The following is a 21,086-nucleotide window of genomic DNA, read 5'->3' on the forward strand; positions in this document are numbered from 1 at the left end:
TGGTCCCCCATCTAAGCTTGGTTTATCCAAAGGTTTTTATTTCTCCATTTCTATCACCTAATGGAGTATGGTTTCTTTATCAGTATCGCCATCTGGATTGCTTAGGCAGAGTTTTAAACATACTGTCAGAAATGTATTCATATGACAAACTGATTTTCACCATCAGATGAGAACAAACCATAAACTGAATGATACTGGACTAATGACGATAAACTAATTTGAAAATAATAAGCAGGTGTGTTGAAACAGATAAACTTTACAGGACAGGTTGAAGGCGCTTTTTTTAAATATGTGCACTTACATTATTTTTCACTGAGTAAAAACATGGATTTAACATGAATTACAGTTAGGTTTAGGGTAAGTACCTAGATTTTACATGTAATGTAATTAATATACTTAAATTTATATGTACAAGCAAAACCTGACTGTAAAATGAAGTGCTACTACTTTCTTTTCGGATTACTTGTGTACCTGGGTGTTGTGGGTCAGCTGGGTGTAGTTCCAGCTGCTCTAACAGTCTGTGTCAGGTTTCGTTTCAACCAATCTAGCTTTAGTGCCTCCACTTTTCAAATAGAGCTTACGAAAGGACTGGGGCTCAGCACACAGTCAGATGTCATGGATTAGGAGGGCTCTAAGACCTTGGTCTTCATAATAAAAAAGGATCCTGGGCGTCAATACAAGAGAACCTTTCACTGGACATACAAAAAAGCATCAGAGATTGAAATGAATTGCCAAGCTCACTCCCATTTCACAAATTGAGTCTTTGAAGACTTTGAAGCCGGTGAGGGAAATACTTCGCAGCACCAAGAGACCATTGAAGACTGAGTTGGACTCTGGATGGTGCAAGACAACAACAGGAAACAATCAAGACAGATTGAACTTGTCCTGTGAAGGATGACATGTGAGGAAGTCCTCAATGTACCAGAAGGGTAAAAAAGTTAGAGACCCTATCTTTCAAATTCTCATGTAACTCTTAGAGCAGAAATAGCCCTCTTGGTTGCCTTAGTGGAGCAGAGGCTATCTTATCAAGGGGTTCACTTAACACCGCTTCAATCCGACGACGGGGACGACGTGCTTGGTGACAGAGTACGGCGTGTGCCTTAAGTGAAGTCCTCAGGGGTCCGAGCAGCCCTGTGAGTCAGAGCTGCAGGGCAGGGTGAGAGGCTGTGAAGTGCGTGGACGCGTGCGCCTCCTTGTTCTCCATCCGAGACGGAGGTTTAGGGTGAAGGGAAGGTCAAGAAGCCCCTTCTTCATGCTGTCTGCAACTTAGACACATGCCGAAATAACTTCAAAGACAGACGCCCAGCATACACTAGCTGTGGACAGGGACACGTCTCATAGGCAGAAAACAACACCACAGTAAGATCAACACAGAGAGCCGCCGCTCAGTGGATCTTGACTTAACCTGATATTCACACAGGAAGGAACACCAGGCTCAGGCTATAAGAGAGGGTAGGTTCGTGCTGGAATGTGTTTTTTTTTTTCTTCCTTCTTAACACTTAAGCCCTGAAGATATTATATAAGTTACTGAGGTTTCTTTAAAGTCTTGTAAGTGCTCTTTTTCTAATGTTTGATGGAAATTCTTACTCTGTCCGTGCATTCGAATGCATTTTTCACACGGAGCCTTGTATAGCATCTCACTGTAAAGCTCACATTTGCAGGCGCATATATTACTGGTCTGCATGGTGTGGGAAACATCACTGGGTTGTAAATGGAGTTCATAAATACCGTCACTTCCTAATAAAACTCTGACTTCATAATCTACTTTCTCTGGCATTCATGGAGCTGTCTAATATAAGAGCTGAGCCTGTTAAAACACATGGACAGAGTAGCAAGAGCAAGTCTGAGGGAGACAGATTGAGAGAGAGCGATAGATAGATAGATAGATAGATAGATAGATAGATAGATAGATAGATAATGGCAATAAAACACCCTAATTTTTAGAAGTTTAGAATCTTTTCAGTGCAAATATGTTCCTTTAGTCATTATATAACATTTTACTGAGTTGCTGTTGCTGTCTTATAAGTGCTCTAATGCTTAATTGAAATGCTTACTTTGTGCAATGAGGTTACTTAATTCTCAATTATTTAGCTGAGCTAACCAGAATAGATAGATAGATAGATAGATTTGCATTACTTGTCACAACACATTCTTGTTTCATGGACTAAAAATTGGCATATGAATCGTGCCATATGCAAAGCACTAAAGCCCATATGTTGCAAATGATAGGAAGGAAGCTCCAGCAGGCGCTCTGTTGCACTAGTTAATCTCACTCTACTGTCTACATACAGGGCATCTTCTCTCAGTTGCTATAGTAACAGTGACCACCACGGACACACAAACCAGGATTATTCTGTGATATTCATCCACTTCGCTTGAAATGCGAGTGGTCCGTGATAGATGCCGTGTTAAAAGGGTAGTAGTATTTAAACCCCATCTAACACGGTCCTTTGAAGATGCTTTTACCCTCCACTTCATGCTAGTATATTAAAGTGGATGCAATCTTCATCTGAACAGCACAGATATCAAAGGTGCAGCATTAACACTGGTTGAGTGTGCGAGTACATTTTCTGGGAAGGACAAATATACATATCATTCAAGCTGCCCTGCTTTAAGCTCAGACTGTTAAACACCCACTTAGCTTCTATTCATGCCTCCGTGGCGTATGAGTCAGAGGACGGGATCCAGCGCAGTTGTTTGTTTGTTGGCACAAACACAGTTACATACAATTTTTCTAGGGGCGCATTGTCATACTTCCAAAAAACTGTGATGATGCCATCTTAGTGGTTTGAATAGTTTGATGTACTACTGTTATTATGACGAATTAGAAAATGCTGATACTGGCTGTATGGTTTTTCTGTTCTCTGTTCTTTTGCAAAGCAAAAACCGTGACTATCAGAGTTCCCATCTGGATTACTCTGGAAAAACTAGGAAAAAGAAGAGTTGGGATTTCTGAAGTGCTTTATGTGGGGATGGAGGAGGAAGTGGCGGCGTATTTTTGCTTGTAAATGGATGTTTTACAGTAAGCAGTGATAACATGATATATGATGATGACAATTCAGAAGAACAACAAGAGCACAAACCAGGAGGAGGACGGGCACATGTTCTGGGAAGAAATAGGCAAGAAGGGCCTTGAATCTGTTCTGAATGCTATTACTGCGTAAATACAGAAATTACAAAAATAACAGAAAAGAAAAGAAAGATTAAAAAACAGATGATATGAAACTAAGTGAAATATATATAGATCGTGGAATTTTGGATTTGATCACACAAGCACTGAAACATAGATTTTTTTCAAAAGAAAAGTTTTGAAAAGGAACCAAAAGGGGATTTTCTGGTGATGCCATAGAACCGTCCTTCAAAGAACCTTTCAGTTCTTAAAAGAGGTGTCATTTGTTAACGTTAGATAATGTATTAACCAGCATGAAGCGAACAACGATCAACACATTTATTGACATATTTATACATTTTTGTTAATGTTAATAAAAATACAGCCGTTCATTTTTAGTTGACGTTAGTTAACAGTGCATTAAATAACGTTAACAAGCACAGCTTGTGATTTTATATGCATTAGTAAATGCTGAAATGCACATTAAATAATATTAATAAATGCTGTATTGTTCAATCTTAGTTCATGCTAACTAATGTAGTTAACTAATGTTAACTGATGAAACTTAAAAAAGCGTTACCAGAACATTTTACTAATCTAAAGAACCTTTTGTGCAAAGATAAGCTCAAGACAAGCTCCATGCACGTTGAAGGTTCTTTATGATACCACTGATACCAATAAACATTTTACACTTTAACACTTTTCTATGGCTTTCCACGTAGAAAGCGTTGATGCAATAAAAAGACGTCAATATCCTTAAAACATTCTTTAAAGAGTGTAAAACCGTTTCCGAGCACAAACATTCTTTATAGTAGTAGAAAGTTCTAGTAAAAAGGTAATTAAAATGTTCTTCACACTATATTAAGAACTGTTTACTGAAAGCTTCTTTTGTGGCTTCACAAAAACCCCTTTTTGGAACCTTTGTTTTTCAGGGCGCAAGATGAACACGTTAAAACAGATACTGTGTGTGATATTCAAATGAAAGTCAATTTTCACAATTGCCGTAATTGTTGCGACTGCAGTGGATAATGATGCGAAGAGCAGCAGCGGCGCTTCGCGACAGAGCAGCCGATTTGAACACCTAATTACAGCGCTGCCATTTTCAGCGCAAACATAATCAGGCCACAGCAGGACAGACGTACAAATGTGTGCTTAAAATCAAAAAGCTGAATGGCTGGAATAATGGGCTTGCCATTATCTCAATATAAACATGAGGCGAGCAACCAAAACAAATGAGCTTTGAGTGCTTTCCTATTCTTCTGTTCCTCAAAGACTATCAGCACATAAGCCCTCAGGAGCCCGATAAAGTAGTAGTAGTGATTCAGCTTTGTAAGAGAAACACGCCAGCGGTTGATACACGCCTGTCTTTACATACGCCCTCATTTATAGTAATATATTTATGCAGCGCGCAGAGCGAGTGTGTGCACATATGTGTGAGCGCGGTCTCCCATCGCAGTGGCGTGGACATGTAGATGCCTGTTTTCAAATGCTCCACAGGCCTGATATTGTTGAGATAATCTGCTGAAAACTGATCCTCTCCACACCATCGCCTGCAGAGGAACGTGTGGGCACATCAGCCCCCAACATCAGGAGCCTTGTCTGTCGCTACAGCAACAGCAAAAAGCCTTCCATTACCGCTACGGCATTCGCTAAGGCTTTCTGCCAGACTGCGCTTCTCTGATAACAAGACGGCAAAGTGCATGCAATGCGCTCTCAATCAGATGTGTCCAGAAACTGTCTGAAACAACAAGACCTGTCGGTGGTATACCAAAAAAGTTGCTGAGGGTTTGACAAAACCAAACAAGCATGCGATGTCTGTACTGTATCTTGCCGTACCCGCTCTAGCGTGATGGATTGGTCTTTGGGCTGTGTGAGATGGTGGTATTGAGGAAGCCTGTCTCTTTAAGAGCCAGTCCTTGGGCAGGTTGGCTTGTTGAGTGGGGAGGTGGAACCTTGACTGCTTCTACAAACAAGCATTTCTATCAACAAAACGTGTCTCACTAGCGAGCTGATCTTGAGGGTGTGCATATACGAGAGAGCGAATATTGCTTTCACGGTAGTTTCTGATGCCGTCTGTGTGATATGTGAGTCCCGTTTTATCAGCACCTGAGGTCTGCAACGCTCTGCTGGAGGGCCACCAACAGCTCAGGTGTGTCACATCTATTTGTGCGTTTATGTGTTTAATAGAGTTAAGTGGCATTTAAAATAACGCCGCTCGAAAGAGCTGGGCTGTGCAGTCGCTTTTGAACTCTGTAACTTTTTCAAAATGAGTATCCTTGCGTTGCAGTTTGCGCAGAAGGCTACAGCAGGTTTTAGAAATATGCTGTGGGTCGAGCTCGAGCACTTAAACTTGTGATTTATAATCTGACTATTCGTGCAGTAGCAGGAACGTGTTTGTGTTCACACATCATTTGAGATGGAAATGGTGTAGGAATACAGATTGGCTGTTTTAGATGTGCCAGTGAAGTTTCCGTGGAAGCCTCTTGGTAAAATAATGGGTTTTTAAGTAGGATTTAAGTAAGATTTTTGTGGGTTACTTTGAGATCTGTGCATGTCTTTCGCATGGAAGTGTATTTTGTGCTTCAGTGTGCATGCGACTTCAGAAGTCTGTCACTACTTTTTTATTGTTTAAAGACTTTTTAGATAACTGTTTCATACAATATAGGCACAAATAATGTGCTTTTTAGTGTGCAGCATCTGAGAGGTAGATAAGTATGTGTTCCCAGGCTGGTAAAATAGATAGTTTTGATGAGTCACAATATAAAATGGTGTCAAACTTATACATTCTATGTTATTATTTCCATTAATAAATAAGAAGAGTCTTTATGCAGCTTCTTCTCATTCATATTTAGTGTCATTCTCCAGAATAAGACCATAAAACATCAGATCATGCCCTTCACTGCAGCTCTGAATTGTTTTCTCCAAATATTCTCCCAACAGCCTCCAGTTTAAACCGCTGTGTTGTGTTCAGGTATAACACACACGTGAACAGTGACGGGATCAGTGATGTTCTCAGCTTTCCCATACCAAGCTTTTCCCAAATTAATTCCCATTGAAAAAAGCACTCCATTAATCAGTCCTTTCAAATCTGGCAGGTTTTGCGGTCTAAACATTAAGAGTTTGTTAGAGTGAAAGTGAATAATGACTCGAACATCAGTCAGCTCCTCAGAAATCTGCCAAAAATCTTTTCTTTTTCTATTTCTTTGTATCCCATGGAAAGAGGAAAAGTCATTAGAGTGAGTAAATAATAATAGAATTGCAGTATTAGCAATAGCAGCTCCACGGAAAAAATAAAACTGACTTAATATTCATCAAAAGAAAGAAAAAAAAAGCCTAGGGGAATACAAGCACTGAATATTATGCAAACATGCAATTAAATATGTATTAAATAATATGCACTTATGCAATAATAAACACTAATAATCTGCATACACTTCATGCATTTAACCTCACTTTGATGAAACAAATGTTAAAGGGGTCATGACATGGATTTTTTATTTCAATATGTTTCTTGAAGTTTACCAATTATGTTAATGAAAAAAATAAATATGTTTGGAAAATTATTAATTTCCTCCTAATTATGACCCTCTGTCTGTTTTAAAGGGTCATGAACAGAGAAACCAAAATTCCCTTCATCTTTTGACATAAGAGATCACTGTATAAAAACATCCAGTAAGTTTCAGAGCTCAAAACTTTCTCGTGAGTCTAAAAACAGCTAATTTTGAAGAACGTCTGTCAAAAAGACCGTTTGTAGAATGTTCTGCTCTATGATGTCATAGTGTAGCTAAGCACCGCCTCCACAGAAGAAGACTGACGTTACAAGAAGCATCCATCTATGAATGGCCGTAGATTGTCAAACACACATTAGCCAATCATAACAGCGGGTGTTTACAATCCACCATGACTACTCAAACAGAGCTTTCTGATGAGGGGGGTTGCCTTAAAGGAAAGTACACCAAAAATGAAAATGTGATGTTTATCTGTTTACCCCCAGGGCATCCAAGATGTAGGTAACTTTGTTTCTTCAGTAAAACACACAAAAAAAACATGTTTTAACTCAAATGGTTGCTGTCATATAATGCAATTTAATGGGCACACAATCCTTGAGGTTAAAAATAAAACACGCACAGACAAATTAAACACTGCTGCTCGTGACGACACATTGATGTCCCAAGACACGAAACAATCAAATCGCAATTTTTTTACGTACAGACGTAACGGAAATAATCTATCCTGCGTATGCATCACTCATCGTTTGCACCGAGCATGCAGAGGTTGTAATCAAAATGCTAACTGCTCACGCTTATCCTGAGTGTTCAAACCGACTAAAACCTAAAAGACTACATTTTCTCACACGAACTCATCCGCTGGGCACGTGCAGACGTCACACACTCGGGACAGCTGGACATAGCGAAAAATATATATACAGTGAAAGCCTTTCAGTTTCTCACACAAACCGATCGTTTGGCGTGTTAGGAAATCACCTTCTCATCACCAGCCACAGGGTTTAATCTGTAATTGTGATGCAGCTGCAGATCAAGTATTGCTTTATCTCTCAACTTGTTTTTTCGTGAATTTTGCACGAGACTGTGCCTCGTTTACAAAACAACATGCTCCAATCAATCTTCTGGCATGATCCGGAGTGCCATTTAAAATATACCATCTAATCAACTCCTCCTTACAGATATAGACGATCAAGCTGTTTGAACAAAACACGTCAAAGAGCAATTTCTTTCACTCCATTTGTCCGAAATCGAATGCACATCTGCATCCAGCGTAGACAACATAATGGCAGTGATTGTAATTTCTACTTGCTTCGTCAAGACAAAGCCGATGGCAAGATTATGACTTATATCTTGCTCTGGAGGCAGTTTGGAGCCATGGTTTTTTTTGGCTTGGGAGATGTTGTCTCTCACCTCGGATCCGACCGAGACATTTTTGGAGCTTGATCAGATAAATGCTTTGTTTATAACGCGGAGGATGTTTTAAGCTATGAAACCCACAGGATGTTTTAATGGTACAAAACCTTTTATATGCTAAATCATCAAGGCAAAATTTATTCGTCATGTCATGACAACGTCCCTATTCATTTTATTTCTGTTGCTCAAATTCGAAACTATGACAAGCTGATAATTCATATATGAACCGTCTTGGTTTTTAGCTTGATGTTTAGCCGAAGGAGCTTTCAGTTAGCCTGTGGGCTACCTTTAAATTTATAACTGTTATAATGAATCGCTGTGCATGATTCATTGAAATTTGATGATTTGTGAAAGACGGACCATAAAAAATTACGACAGTTTCCCTGGATAATTGCCAATGTGTCAAATGGCATAAAAGGCCCTGACTGTATTTTTCACATCTGATGTGACACGCATTAATTAAACACGGCTGGAAATAGCACCTTCGACAATCACAGAGCGAGCTGCTCAGGAAATAAAGTAACGTTCAAATATAGCCTGCGCGCTCGCATTCACTGGCAGGTGTCTGCACATGAGACCGGCCAGAAAGCATAAGTGATAATTGACATGGCATCCCCAGCATCAAGGACTGTAGATGGAGGCTTCCTAGTGTGACATGCTCGAGAGCCTCTTCCATGGAAATGGACCTCTTCTCAGCTTTTGCCGTTCAAAGCTGTGCCCAAAACCATCCCCACTAGTGGTTGCAGGAGTGCACCATTAATCTACAATGGGAAACATCCAAAAAAAAAAAAAAAAAACAAAGAGGCCAGTTGCACCATCTACAGATGGAGAAAACACAGAAGAATTTAAAATGATCTTGCTCTTTCTTCAGCTTTTAAAACACCAATGGCAGTTGGGATAAAATTTGTCTTATCCATGGCCTTTTTCACCAAAGGCACTTTATTCTGTTTTTAATGCCACGGTATAGAAAACAGTGAGAGGTACTTGTCTCTCACCAATTATTTTACTTGCCCCGTTTGCAATACTTATTTCATTTATAGAAAAAGAAATAGAAATTTTCACGACTTTATGCCATCAGGCCACAAAAAACGGTTTCCCGGTTTGATGCTAAACCATGAGAAAAAGTCCCCACAGTTAGTATTACCGTTTTAGATTGTATTATGTCATGCAGCATTTGCTTTGTTTTGCTTCGACAGAGCAAAAATATGAATCGATGAATGCATAAACAAACCAGGTTACTGGAGAAACAATTCTATTTCTATTCTATTTCTATTATAAGCACCACCTTAGTCTGCCTGCCATTTCTGTTCAGACCACTTTTTTTGTTGCAAATGAAATTTTAATGTTATTACTTTATTATTAATTCTTATTACTAATTATTGAGTTTATGCAAACAATACATGCATTGTAATGCAAATTTCATTTGTTGACAGAACTGTGATAATACCCTTATCTGTGATTATTTAGGTCACTACAATCGTATGAAATTTCATCTCTACTAAAGAGAGAGGAACTAAATCTGCGCTTATAGGGTGAAAAGAGGTGCTGCTGCAATCTACAATGTTGTTTTACTTCAAATGATATTCTAGCAGAACCCAAAAGCATTGCTCAACAGAGCGCGAGTTAGGCACAAGAGCAACAAACAGACACAACGTAACACTTTTTCTGTCAGCTCTTGGCTCAACGGAGCTGCAAGATGAGCGCGAACAAGGTAGTGAAGGAGTGATGCGCTCTTGTAAACGTCCATTATAAAAGATTCACACAGTGCTTTTAATTATTGAGTATTAACTTGAATTATTAAGCGTGTCTGTCAGCTGGTCTGTGGTCAGGTGCTGCTCTGTTAGAGTGAAAGTGCTCAGAGATCTTCTCCTGGGCTGTTGTGGCTCATGTTGGAGGCTATGCGGGCAGGCCTTGATTTCAGTGTTTCGTGTCTTGCTTTCTACTTCTATTCAGTAGATATGTTGCGGCAAACTGTCCAAATGTTTACTGTAATTTCCTGAATGCTAATGTTTCAATGTCTCGTGGTTTCAGATTGCCCTGCACCATGAAACTCGCTGTAGTTCTGCTGCTCTGTGCCTGCTGTCTGCTTTTTCAACACAACTGTGAAGCCCAAGGTAAATATATTTCACACACTTATTATTATTTATTTTTTTACTGTATATTCTTGAGTGGTGGTTGCTCACGCATTCATTGTATGTTTAACTCAATACACATATAATAACTTCCGAGTTCCCAATATAAGACGGAAAGGTTTATAATTAATATACGATTAATTCTGACACATCTTAAATTCAGTGGATGAGCATACATTATTAAAGGGCACTTATAAATATAATTTCATATTTCAGTTTGAAATGCTTCTTTTTAGCATTTCAAATCTTCTTTAAAACTCATTTGCAGTTGTTCAACGCACGCGCTTAACACCATTGACATCAGCCGCTTAAAAATCATTATCAGTAAAATTGCTGTGAAATAATGGCAGTAGTTATTTTGATATAATTTCATAAAATATCTGTTTATCATGGATAGGAGTGAAACTCAATCTGAAAATGAAGCACATATGCATATTTACAAAAGAAAATGTTGCAGCGAGTGAATTATAAGAATTGGCCATACAGGCTGTTAATTTCCTCAAACAGTTTCTGCCAACTGTGCTGCAACAGGATCCTGGTGAGCAGATTACATAAAACTCAGCGTCAGAGGCCTTTGATGGTTCCGTTGTGACTGATCTGTCTCTGGAGTATTCAGCTGTGAAATTCCTGTCTGCTTAGAGAATGTGGCAAATCTGCGTATCAGTTGTTGGGCGCAAGGGTTTGTGTCTTACACGCGTGCTGGGGCAAAGGTCAAAGCCCAAAGTCCTTCTGTGCAGAAGAAAAGTTAGTTGTGGCTGCTGACCTGATGTTGAAAATGTGGGGAAAACCTGATCTGCAAAAATGGATTATAGTGCAGGTCAGTGGGGCCGTGTCTCCTGGAAGAACCTGGAAACAAGCCACTGCAATGCAAGACTGATACAGACAGACGGACAGCGCTCGAGTCTGTGCCAGAGACTATTGCCACAATGTGAAACAGGAATTCAGAAATCATATCAGTCGCTGGCCGTTCCTCAACACTATTAGCGCCTACTGAAGATTTAAAAGCCGCTTTGAAGTTTTATACCAGTCGTGGCACATTGGTAGATTGAATAGTGCTATAAATGTTATAAAAATAAGTCATAAAATAAGCCTAAACTATAAAATACGAAATTTATAAATGTTGTTTGGCAACAAAAAGTTAACTAAAATTACTTAATGGAAAAAAAATAACTTCTGTAGGAATGTACTGTGCCCAGCATTTATTATTTACTTTTAGAAATCAGGTAGTTTCAGCGCTTTCAGCGGTTTGCGGAAATTACAGTGTGGGAATCTCGCAAGTGTGTCAAAGCGAAAGTGTTTTCAGACACTTTCTAAGTGACCTCCAGCGAACTGCATTAAAAAGCGCAAGTAATTTTGCCAGAAACAGCGAACGTGAGCGTTTTATTCAGTCAGTGGTTGTAGGTAAACAATAACAGAAAGTAACGTGCAGCACACTAAACCCAACCTAACAGGTAGTGTTAACAAAAAGCTGAAAATGCGTCACGTACCAGGTGAGCTACTGAGCAAGTTTACCATCTGAGAAAAACAATATGAGAAGCTGATTATATGGCGCTATAGTAATACTGTTTTGAGGTCGTAACATAGTTTTGTGAAAGGAATTGCGAAGGAAGTTGTTTTACTGCGCTGTTATACATACTGAAATGTATGTACAGTAAATATATATATATATATATTTTAAAGAGGCATGTTTTCCAATGAGCCTATGTTCCACAGCGCTCTGGAGCCTCACTGGATCATAATCCGTCCTCGCTTGTCTGTCCTGGCAAAATGTTTTTCTAGCAGTGCAAGCGGCCGAGTGGATACTGAGGCTGAACGATCCTTTGCCCGCATGGATCTAGTTACTTCTTCCTCAGCTCCTTCAGGCGCTGTCCGCCCGGCCTTCTATTACACTCCACCTGCTGCCCAGTGAGATCCTGGACACATATGCATACGCTAGGCGGTGTGTGCGGCTCGTCTGGAGTTAGAACCGAAGAAACCCACACCTGCATGTTTCACTGGCACCATGGCGCTGAGCTTGGCCAATGGGGTTCTGGAGGCAATATAGGGGTTTCATGGTAGGAATAAATTTAGATCGCTCTGGTTTTCACACGCAGTGAGCCACGCACTGTGGTCTCTGGTTGAGGACCCCGTGGGAGTAAACCACAAAGGCTGGAGGATGGACACAGTCACACCTGTTGCACTGCTATCATAAACTCAACCCCAGGAAACACAGCCACTGTTAACAATTGAAATGTTCGCTATAGTGGATCATGCATCCATCTTTAGCATAAATCAATGCCCAATGAATCAGGAGCACGACAGATCAAATCAGCAGGTGTCTGAAACCTTTAGGGCTACCCGATCTCATAAATAGTGTAAATGGTATGCGAATAAAATCTTCTGGTATAGATATGCAAAAATGGGTTTTGTATATGCTACGATTAGTAAGATTAGGGTTGTGGGATAGAGGTGTATCATTTGTACTAGAAAACTGCGTATCATATGCAAGCAGAAAAGCGCGTATATATATAACATTTTTCAATCGACTTGAACTGAATCATGGCCCATTTTCAGATTTCTTGCTGCATCATATTATTTGAAATCAATGTGACTGCAAATATTTACACACGCTACAGAATTCCGCCTGGAGGCTTTTTCTAGAATAGGCTCCTCCAGTTTGTACAAGAAGAAGTTATTTGCACCTCATCTCTCTTTCAGCACTCTGAGATCATCGGACTTCTGTTTGCTGTCACACCGGGCTCTTTCTCTTTAAAACTCTATAGTGTTTACTGCGTATGAAGTATTCACGGTCTCCAACTGCTAGTCTTCGTCATCAAAGCATGCTTTGAACTTGCAGTAAATACAGAGAGCAAATGAACAATGGGAAGGAAAAAGAATAGAAGCGTGTACATTGAATTATGCAGATATTCTACTTTGCATATTGCATACGTTGCGTATCTTCCTTTTCTAAGATTACCATTCTTCACTAGCTTTCTTGCTCACGAGTTGGAGAAATCTCAATCTCCCAATTCCGCATCTACAAAAACGTTCTTTCAGTATGATTGGTTTTTAATATCAGGAGTGTTTGTTACACTATACCCTGGTTTCACAGACAAGGCTCGACCCTAGTCCTAGACTAAAATGTAAATCTGAGCGGTTTCAACTGAAAGAAACTTGCGATTGATCTTAAAACATGCCAGTGGCTTTTTGTACACCAGTAATGCTTTTTTGAAGGCATGTTTATAATAAATACTTTCATGTCCTAATTGAACTATGGCCTAATTCTGGTTTAGGCTAAGCCCTGTCTATAAAACTGGGCCTTTATGGACAAAGGTATTGTGACGCATTGTGACGCACCTCTTAAGTTCAGGGGTTTTAGTCAGCCAAGAAGAGGAAGACCACATAAAGCGGTAAATTCTGAATTTGCCAATTTCAGCTCCAAACATCAATTGGCACGAAAATCAGCATAAAATCTGTGCGGCAGGAGCAAAAGGAATGTGCTTCAGTGCCAAGCAGCTGTGTGTGTCTTCATTTTCACAGATATGATAACGGTGTTGTTTTCAAAAGCTTGCATTTTGAAATCATTTTTGTTATGTAAATGAACAGTTAAACTCGTAAAAAGCAGAGATATGTAGTTGCAATGTTACTTATAGTCAATAGAATATGTTCAAGGGACCATCAGAATACATAAATAAAGTGAAAGCTAAAATGTAAACTCAAATCTTCACTGCTGGTAAAATCTTAAAGTGCCCCTATTATGGGTTATGAAAGGTTCATATTTTGGTTTTGGGAGTCCCAAACAACAGATTGACATGAACGCAGGAACAAAAAACACTTTCATTGTCTTATAATATGCATTTATTCTTACTTTATTTGCTCAACAACTCCCAAACACGATTTAATGATTTGTTAATTTTCAGTGATTCGTCGATTTAAAGGATTGTTAGTGGCAAAAGAAAGATTCGTTTTTCATGAAAGCGATTCAATGATTCAAGTCGACTCTTTCGAGAGACAATAACTTCATACGGTGTGCTTTCAGATTTTAAACTGTGCGGGATGTTTTCATTCACTTAGAGCTGTTTTACATGCTGCCTGAAAACTCATTTTCAAAAATTCATAATAGGGGCACTTTATTTTAAATATATATTGGTGTATTTTAAATATAAACACAGTATTTTTCGGCAATATAATTTATTTTTATTACAATATATTATAATATATAATATATTTTAAACATACTACAGAAATTAGAGTCAAAGCACTTCAAATTATTTTTTGAAATTTATCTAAGAGGCTAGAAAGGTTATAATTATTTATATATATATTTATATATTTATTTATTTATTTATTTTTAATACTTGTTTCAAAACAGTCAGAGAACATTCCCATAATGTAACAATTTAAGTTACATTCCCATAATGTTTATAAAAAAGGAAAAATCTAATTGAAGAAACAACAATTAAGCATTCAGAAATACTGTTTTTATGACTGGGAACATTACAGAAAACATTCTTAGAACATTTTTGTTGGCTGTGAACATGGCCAATGTCACAGATCGGCTTAAATTTAACTCGTCAACAGGTTTAAATAACAATGATAAAAAAAAAAAATTGCTTTTGGAACCCACAGCGTATGCAAATGCCATTTAAGCAAGAGAAAGAATATTTCCATTCACGTCTTATTGAGCTGTACGACAAGAATCATTACGAGAACAGCTTCTCTTGGTTTTAAATGTTAAACTAATCCTTCAGCTGTCTATGTTTAAGAGATTACGCTTCACGTTGTTGTTTGGGCTGCTCTCTGTTATCAGTTTGTACTTTTCAGCTGTTGCACTGATAGCGCAGGAAAGCCAGGCTCGCATTGTTCAAAGCTCTGTGTTTCCAGGAATACAGGTCTTACACTTGGCCAGATTACATGGAAAATGCTTCCCATTCCAGCGCCGCTGAACGAATATGAGCTTACACGTGTATTGTGTCTCACATACCGGCCTTTATCCGGAATAGGCACACGATTAAGTGAGCATGTCAGATGAGGGTAAACAAACTTGTCGTAAGTGTACGTGTGGTTTGCGTTTTGAGAATTATTCGTAACTTCCTGGCTATGAGGAATAATTGAGTATGTTTAGTGGAAACGCAGACGGGCCGTGTGATGTAGAGGCTGGCTGTGAGCGCCGGGGGTTTGGAGGCATGTAGGGGTTGGGCCCTGGGCGATGGTGAATTCTTGTGATGTTCGGGCAAAGCTCATACGGGCGGAGACATGAGCACATTCCTCTCCTCCCACCGCACACGCTCCCCTCGTGCCCATCACCACAGACACACGCGCTTCCTGGCCGTCCCCCAACACACACACACACACACACACACCCTGCTCTAACATCCACCGGAGCGCAAAACCCAATACTGGATAAGCACGGCCAAGAATGCTAAATCACTCAGTCGGGATGGTGATGATGGAGATCAGGGTGAATCATTTCCTGTACCACATCATAAAACTTTTCATGTAAAAGTACATGCGGATTATTAAGGATGGAAAAAGAACACGCATAAACGTTCTGCTCTCTCGGACAGAGGTCAGACTTTTATGAAAATATGCTATATATATATATATATATATATATATATATATATATATATAAAAAATTGAGAATTATAAGCTTTCCATTGATGTATGGTTTGTTATGATTGGACAGTATTTGGATGGGATACAACTTTGAAAATCTAGAATCTGATGGCGCAAAAAGTCTAAATATCGAGAAAATCACTTGCATATACACTGCATATTACTAATCAAAAGTTAGGTTTTGATATACTTACGGTAGGAAATATACAAAAATCGTCATGGAAATTTGAACTTTACTTAATATTCTGATGCTTTTTGGCATAAAAAAAAAATCCAAAAAGTCATTTTGACCCATACATTCTATGCCATTTCTACAAATGAATGTTACTTATGACTGGTTTTGTGCAGGATCTCTCTCTCTCTCACACACACACGTTGGTATTTGTGGTTTATGAGGATTTGTATAGGCGTGATGATTTTTACTGGACAAACTATATGTGCTACAGCCCTACACATACATTTAATGTATTTTTATTCAAGAGGAAAGAAACTTTTTTGGATGAACTACCCCTTTAAGACAATTAAATAACAGTTCTCTTCCCCTGATTGACGTTTGTAACAATAAATCATCTTTCCTTCAGTCAAGATGAACGCGTATGTGCATCTTAGTATGTGCTAGCTGTTGTTTACCACACTCGACATGCTACATAAGCTGTTGAAAAGTGACACTGATCGCACATGCCTTCTACAAGTGACAAACTCTCACAGACAAGCTAGAGCTTATAAGTGATCTGAAGGGCTTGTTTGCTTAATTTGAAGAGAAATTATTATTGAGGATTGCTGTTCTGCAAAAAAAAAAAAAAAAAAAAAAAATCAAGAAAATACTACCAAACTCTATATTAAATGTACTCTTCTCTTCTCAGTTTCATTTTTCTCAGTAGATACATCTCCGACACCCTCGGCCAGTAACTGCGTGTGAACTCGGCCATGGAAAGTGTGCTGAAAACGGTGACTGCAGGTGAGTGGGTTCATGAGAGTGAAATATAGGCTCGTGTTGGTGAAGTATATCTGACCTGTGCAAGCCTGTTCCTGCTCACTACTGTTGCAGAAGAACACTGTAAACAGATTCATGATACAATGAGCATGGAGCGCGCGGGGTTGACTCTTGCCTCCGTGTGGCAGGTGTGACCCAGGATGGGGTGGACAGCGGTGTGAAGACTGTGTGCGAATGCCCGGATGTGTCCATGGCACCTGCCACCAGCCCTGGCAGTGTACGTGCATGGGCCGGTGGGCAGGCCGATTCTGTGATAAAGGTGATTCATTTTTAGAGATTGACCTGACAGCACTGATTATACAGATAAAAGAAATACAATATGATTTCTATGCATTTAAACATATATCAAAGAAATACAGGCTAGTCGCAACTAAAGCTTTTGTGCAAAACTCACTCGTAATTTTAGCCACTGTTTTCATTATGGAGTTATATTCAACATGAATTAGAAACAATTTTCATTTTAGTGTTAACTATTTCTTTAAGGTCATGAATAATTACTCACTTTTATGTCGTTCCTAACACCCAAGACCTTTGGTTCCTCTTCAGAACACACATTAAGATGTTTTTGATGGAATCTGAGAGCCCTCTGACCTTCCAAAGACAGCAATGTGATGAACACAATCAACTTCCAGAAACATAGCCAAGAGATCGATAAAAATAATCCATGTGACATCAGGGTGCCAATACTTTTGATAGTTTGGTCAGAGAGCTCACGGGTTGCATCCAAAATATCTTAATGTGTGTTCCAAAGAAGATTGAAGGTCTTACAGGTTTGAGGACATGAGGGACTAATTAATGACAACATTTTAATTTTTTTCACTTATTCCTTAAATGCTTTAACAGATTGACATACTTGGCACTGACTTGTTTGTGCAGATATTTACGTGTGCTCCAGAGAGCAGCCGTGTCAGAATGGAGCTACTTGCGTCTTGAATGACTCTGGGGATTACAGCTGCTTGTGTCCCGAAGGCTTTCATGGGCGGGACTGTGAGCTGAAAACAGGACCTTGCCAAAAGACCAAGTGAGATGTTTTTCCCCTTTTTGTTCGTAACGTAAATGTATGTTTTATTTCTGTATTGTACTCACCTTCCCAACATCACAAAGCTGTGGAAGAACAGAGCGAGTCATTTTAGTAGGACTTTCTGATTACACTGTTACCATGAACTTTTTTTTTTATATAAGATCAGTTCATGATTTGACCTCTTTAAGTAAACATTTTGTTAAGCTGTGGTCCTTGATCTATTAGCACACAAGCCTAGACGCACTGGCACAGGCAGCACAACAGCCTGGTCAATTTGCAGCCTCCAGAGTGCAATCATGTAATTCAATGGGCTCATTACTGGCCCTGTAAGAGACTGCTAATACTGACACGCTGCAGCTCGGCCCCCGCTGTTCTTCCCATGAAGTCCAAAACAAACCGACAGAGAGGTTTCCAGGGAAACGATGCTGCAGGACTGAACCAGTTGCAGCACAGTTTAAGGATGACAAATTATTACTTGAAATATTACATGGTTGACGGCTTATCCTGTGAACATGAATGATGTAATGGGGACGTTCGTCACATATTAAAAGTTGAATATGCAGATACATCCAAGTATGTAAATAAGCCAATCACATGGCTGGTTCCCTTCTAAAGTGTCAATCTTGTGACTCTTTGAAAAGAACCATTTGCTTGAGTTTTTACTTTCTCGGGCTTGGCATTACATTAGGGCAGAACTTTTTTGTGTGTGGCCAACCAGTGGCAATGTAACAACAAATCATAAGGATTTTAAACATTGTGATTCTTTAATAGTTCCATTAAGATTTGTTTTTGTATTTTTGAGAAAGAATTGTTTAGAGGTAAATTGCATTTACATCAACCAACAGCCTATTGTCAAATTACGTTATATAACATAGTTCTATAGGCATGTTATCAATAATTTGTACTTTTCATTTACAAAAAATGCCTCATTTATATTTGTATTATGTATTTGGCAGCAGATATTTAAGTCGAAAGATACATTTCTGATGTATATGCTTATCCGAAATGCATAGCATTTGAAAGTACACTCTTTGATAGTGTGCCCAAACACAGGAGGTTGAAACAGAAGCACAACAACGTTTCATCCCTATACTAATTTTGGCACCTTTTTTTAATTGTAAAGGGCAACTGTTCAACTCTCAATAAGTCTTTTATCCCAGCCTCCAATAGTTTGATGTTGTTCCATCTCTTCAGTCAAAGTTGCCACCAGAGACACCAACTAATTAGTGGAATAAGAAAATAAAGGTGCGTGCTGAGCATACAGATGTTGAGTAATTAGAAAAATTAAACTTGAGCATACCAAGTATTTTACATTCCATTCAAGATACACAATCAATTAGTTCATGGGTTGTATTTAACTCATGACAATGGTGCTGCCTGCAAAGGAAGGTTCATTTGTTCAGTAATCTAAATGTTCTTATTCTGAGTCCAAAGTATACTTCCAGGTATGGCACAAAAAAACCTGGCTTGCAAGCGCTATTCTTTCAGAAATTCTTTCAGATCCTTTTCTATTCTAACATGCCAATGCCTCAGTGTATAAGGCAAGGATCAACAAGAAATGACTGATTGAGTCACTGTGGAAGAACTTGACTGGTCTGCAGAAAGCCTACTCTTAATCCCAGCTGAACACCTCTGGTGTGACTTTAAAAGCAGACGTTGAACCAAAAACCAAAACAAAAATGACACAGAGAATAGAGAAAGGAAATATAGGAAAAGGGTTCTGTCCAACCTGTTAAACATAGATTTGTACTCATGACTAAAGTAGTCCAACTTGCTCATTAGAAGGGGGTGCCAATATTTTTGGCAATATAGTTTATAATTTCTTACGTGTATTGCTTTAGGTCCCCCTGCAAGAATGGTGGTCTCTGCGAGGATCTGGGTGGTTACGCTCCAGAACTGTCTTGTCGATGCCTGGCCGGCTTCACGGGGCCCGCTCTTGAGACCAACATGGACGACTGCCTGATGCGCCCCTGTGCCAATGGTGCCACCTGTTTGGATGGCGTGAACCGTTTTCCTGTCTGTGCCCTGCGGTTTCACTGGCCGTTTCTGCACCATCAACCTGGACGACTGCGCCGGCCAGCCCTGCCTCAACGGAGGGCGCTGTATGAGACCAGTCTCCACCTTCCAGTGCTTCTGCTCCCCAGGGTTCACTGGAAGAACTTGTGAGTTCCCGTCTGGGAGTCAGGGCCTCAAGCCGTGTCTCCATTCAGGAAGCCAGAAGGATACAGAGTCACGCTGAGCAAACCTGTCCCAGTCAACCGCTCCCAGGGGACCACTCCCAGCGGGGATGAAAGACGCTCGTTCAAAATCTCAGTGGTGACTCAGCATGGGGCAGAAGGGCTGTCAGAGCTGCAGCTTATCATCCTGCTGGTGCTGGGGGCTATGACTTTGGCCGTGGTGGCGCTAACAGCTGGCCTGGTGCTGCGTGGACACTGCCAGGACCGATCGGCTCGCTGTCAGTGCAGACCAGCCCCAGCTCACCATCGCCCATTCCACCGATGTAGGACAAACTCTGTGCCTGCGCAACAGGAATGCAAGATCAGCTTCCTCCAGTCCCCGGCTCCAGCTGAGCTAGAGAAGAAGAGGCTGAACACCGACATTGTTTAGCCGCAGAGATCGCGCAGCTGCTCTTGTTGAAGTAAAAGGCCACTTCTGACCTCTCAAAAGATAAAGACGGAACTCATGAATCTGAGAGTCCGTCGCTGGAAAGCAGTGGCCATTAAAGAACCCATTTTTATTTGATCAAAGATGCCACAAGTGAGGCATGTACTGCTAAGGGAACATTAAATCAGAGTCAACATGAAAACAGTAATGCTCGTACCTGGTCAAGGAACTTAAGATAAGAAATGCTTGTCTGTGTAATATTAAATCAGAAATTATGTATTATGCCTCTGAAAACCATTTTGCTCTCACCAAGCAATATTTTTATGAAACCCTAAACTGTGGCGTGTCTTAGTGCCTTCCAGAATCTATTTTCTCCCCAATTTTATGATTACAAATTTTTTTATTATGAAAATGAAAACATTCTTTCTGTTTTGTTTTTTTGGTAATTTTAATAACATTCAAATCTGTCTGTTAATATTATTGATTAGACCTAAGCTTACCTGAATTGTATAAAAACAAGATTAATAAATAATAATTAAAAAAATACATATTAATTAATAATATATATTAATGCATTAACTATTGTTAACCAATGGGGTCTTTAAAGTTTCATGAAAATTAAATCCATAAATCAAGATAATTATTTTAGAGAAAATAAACTAATTTTCATTCAGAGGGCACTTTTCAATATCCATCAGTTAAATTGGTT

General features: G+C 39.5%; 1 pseudogene; it reads left to right on the top strand.

Annotated features, from left to right (window-relative positions):
- Positions 1 to 1,410: 1,410 nt before the first annotated feature.
- LOC122356069 lies at positions 1,411 to 20,472 on the top strand (annotated as a pseudogene).
- The last annotated feature ends 614 nt before the right edge of the window (positions 20,473 to 21,086 follow it).

Source organism: Puntigrus tetrazona, chromosome 13 (assembly GCF_018831695.1).
Source record: "Puntigrus tetrazona isolate hp1 chromosome 13, ASM1883169v1, whole genome shotgun sequence".
Lineage (NCBI taxonomy): Eukaryota > Metazoa > Chordata > Actinopteri > Cypriniformes > Cyprinidae > Puntigrus > Puntigrus tetrazona.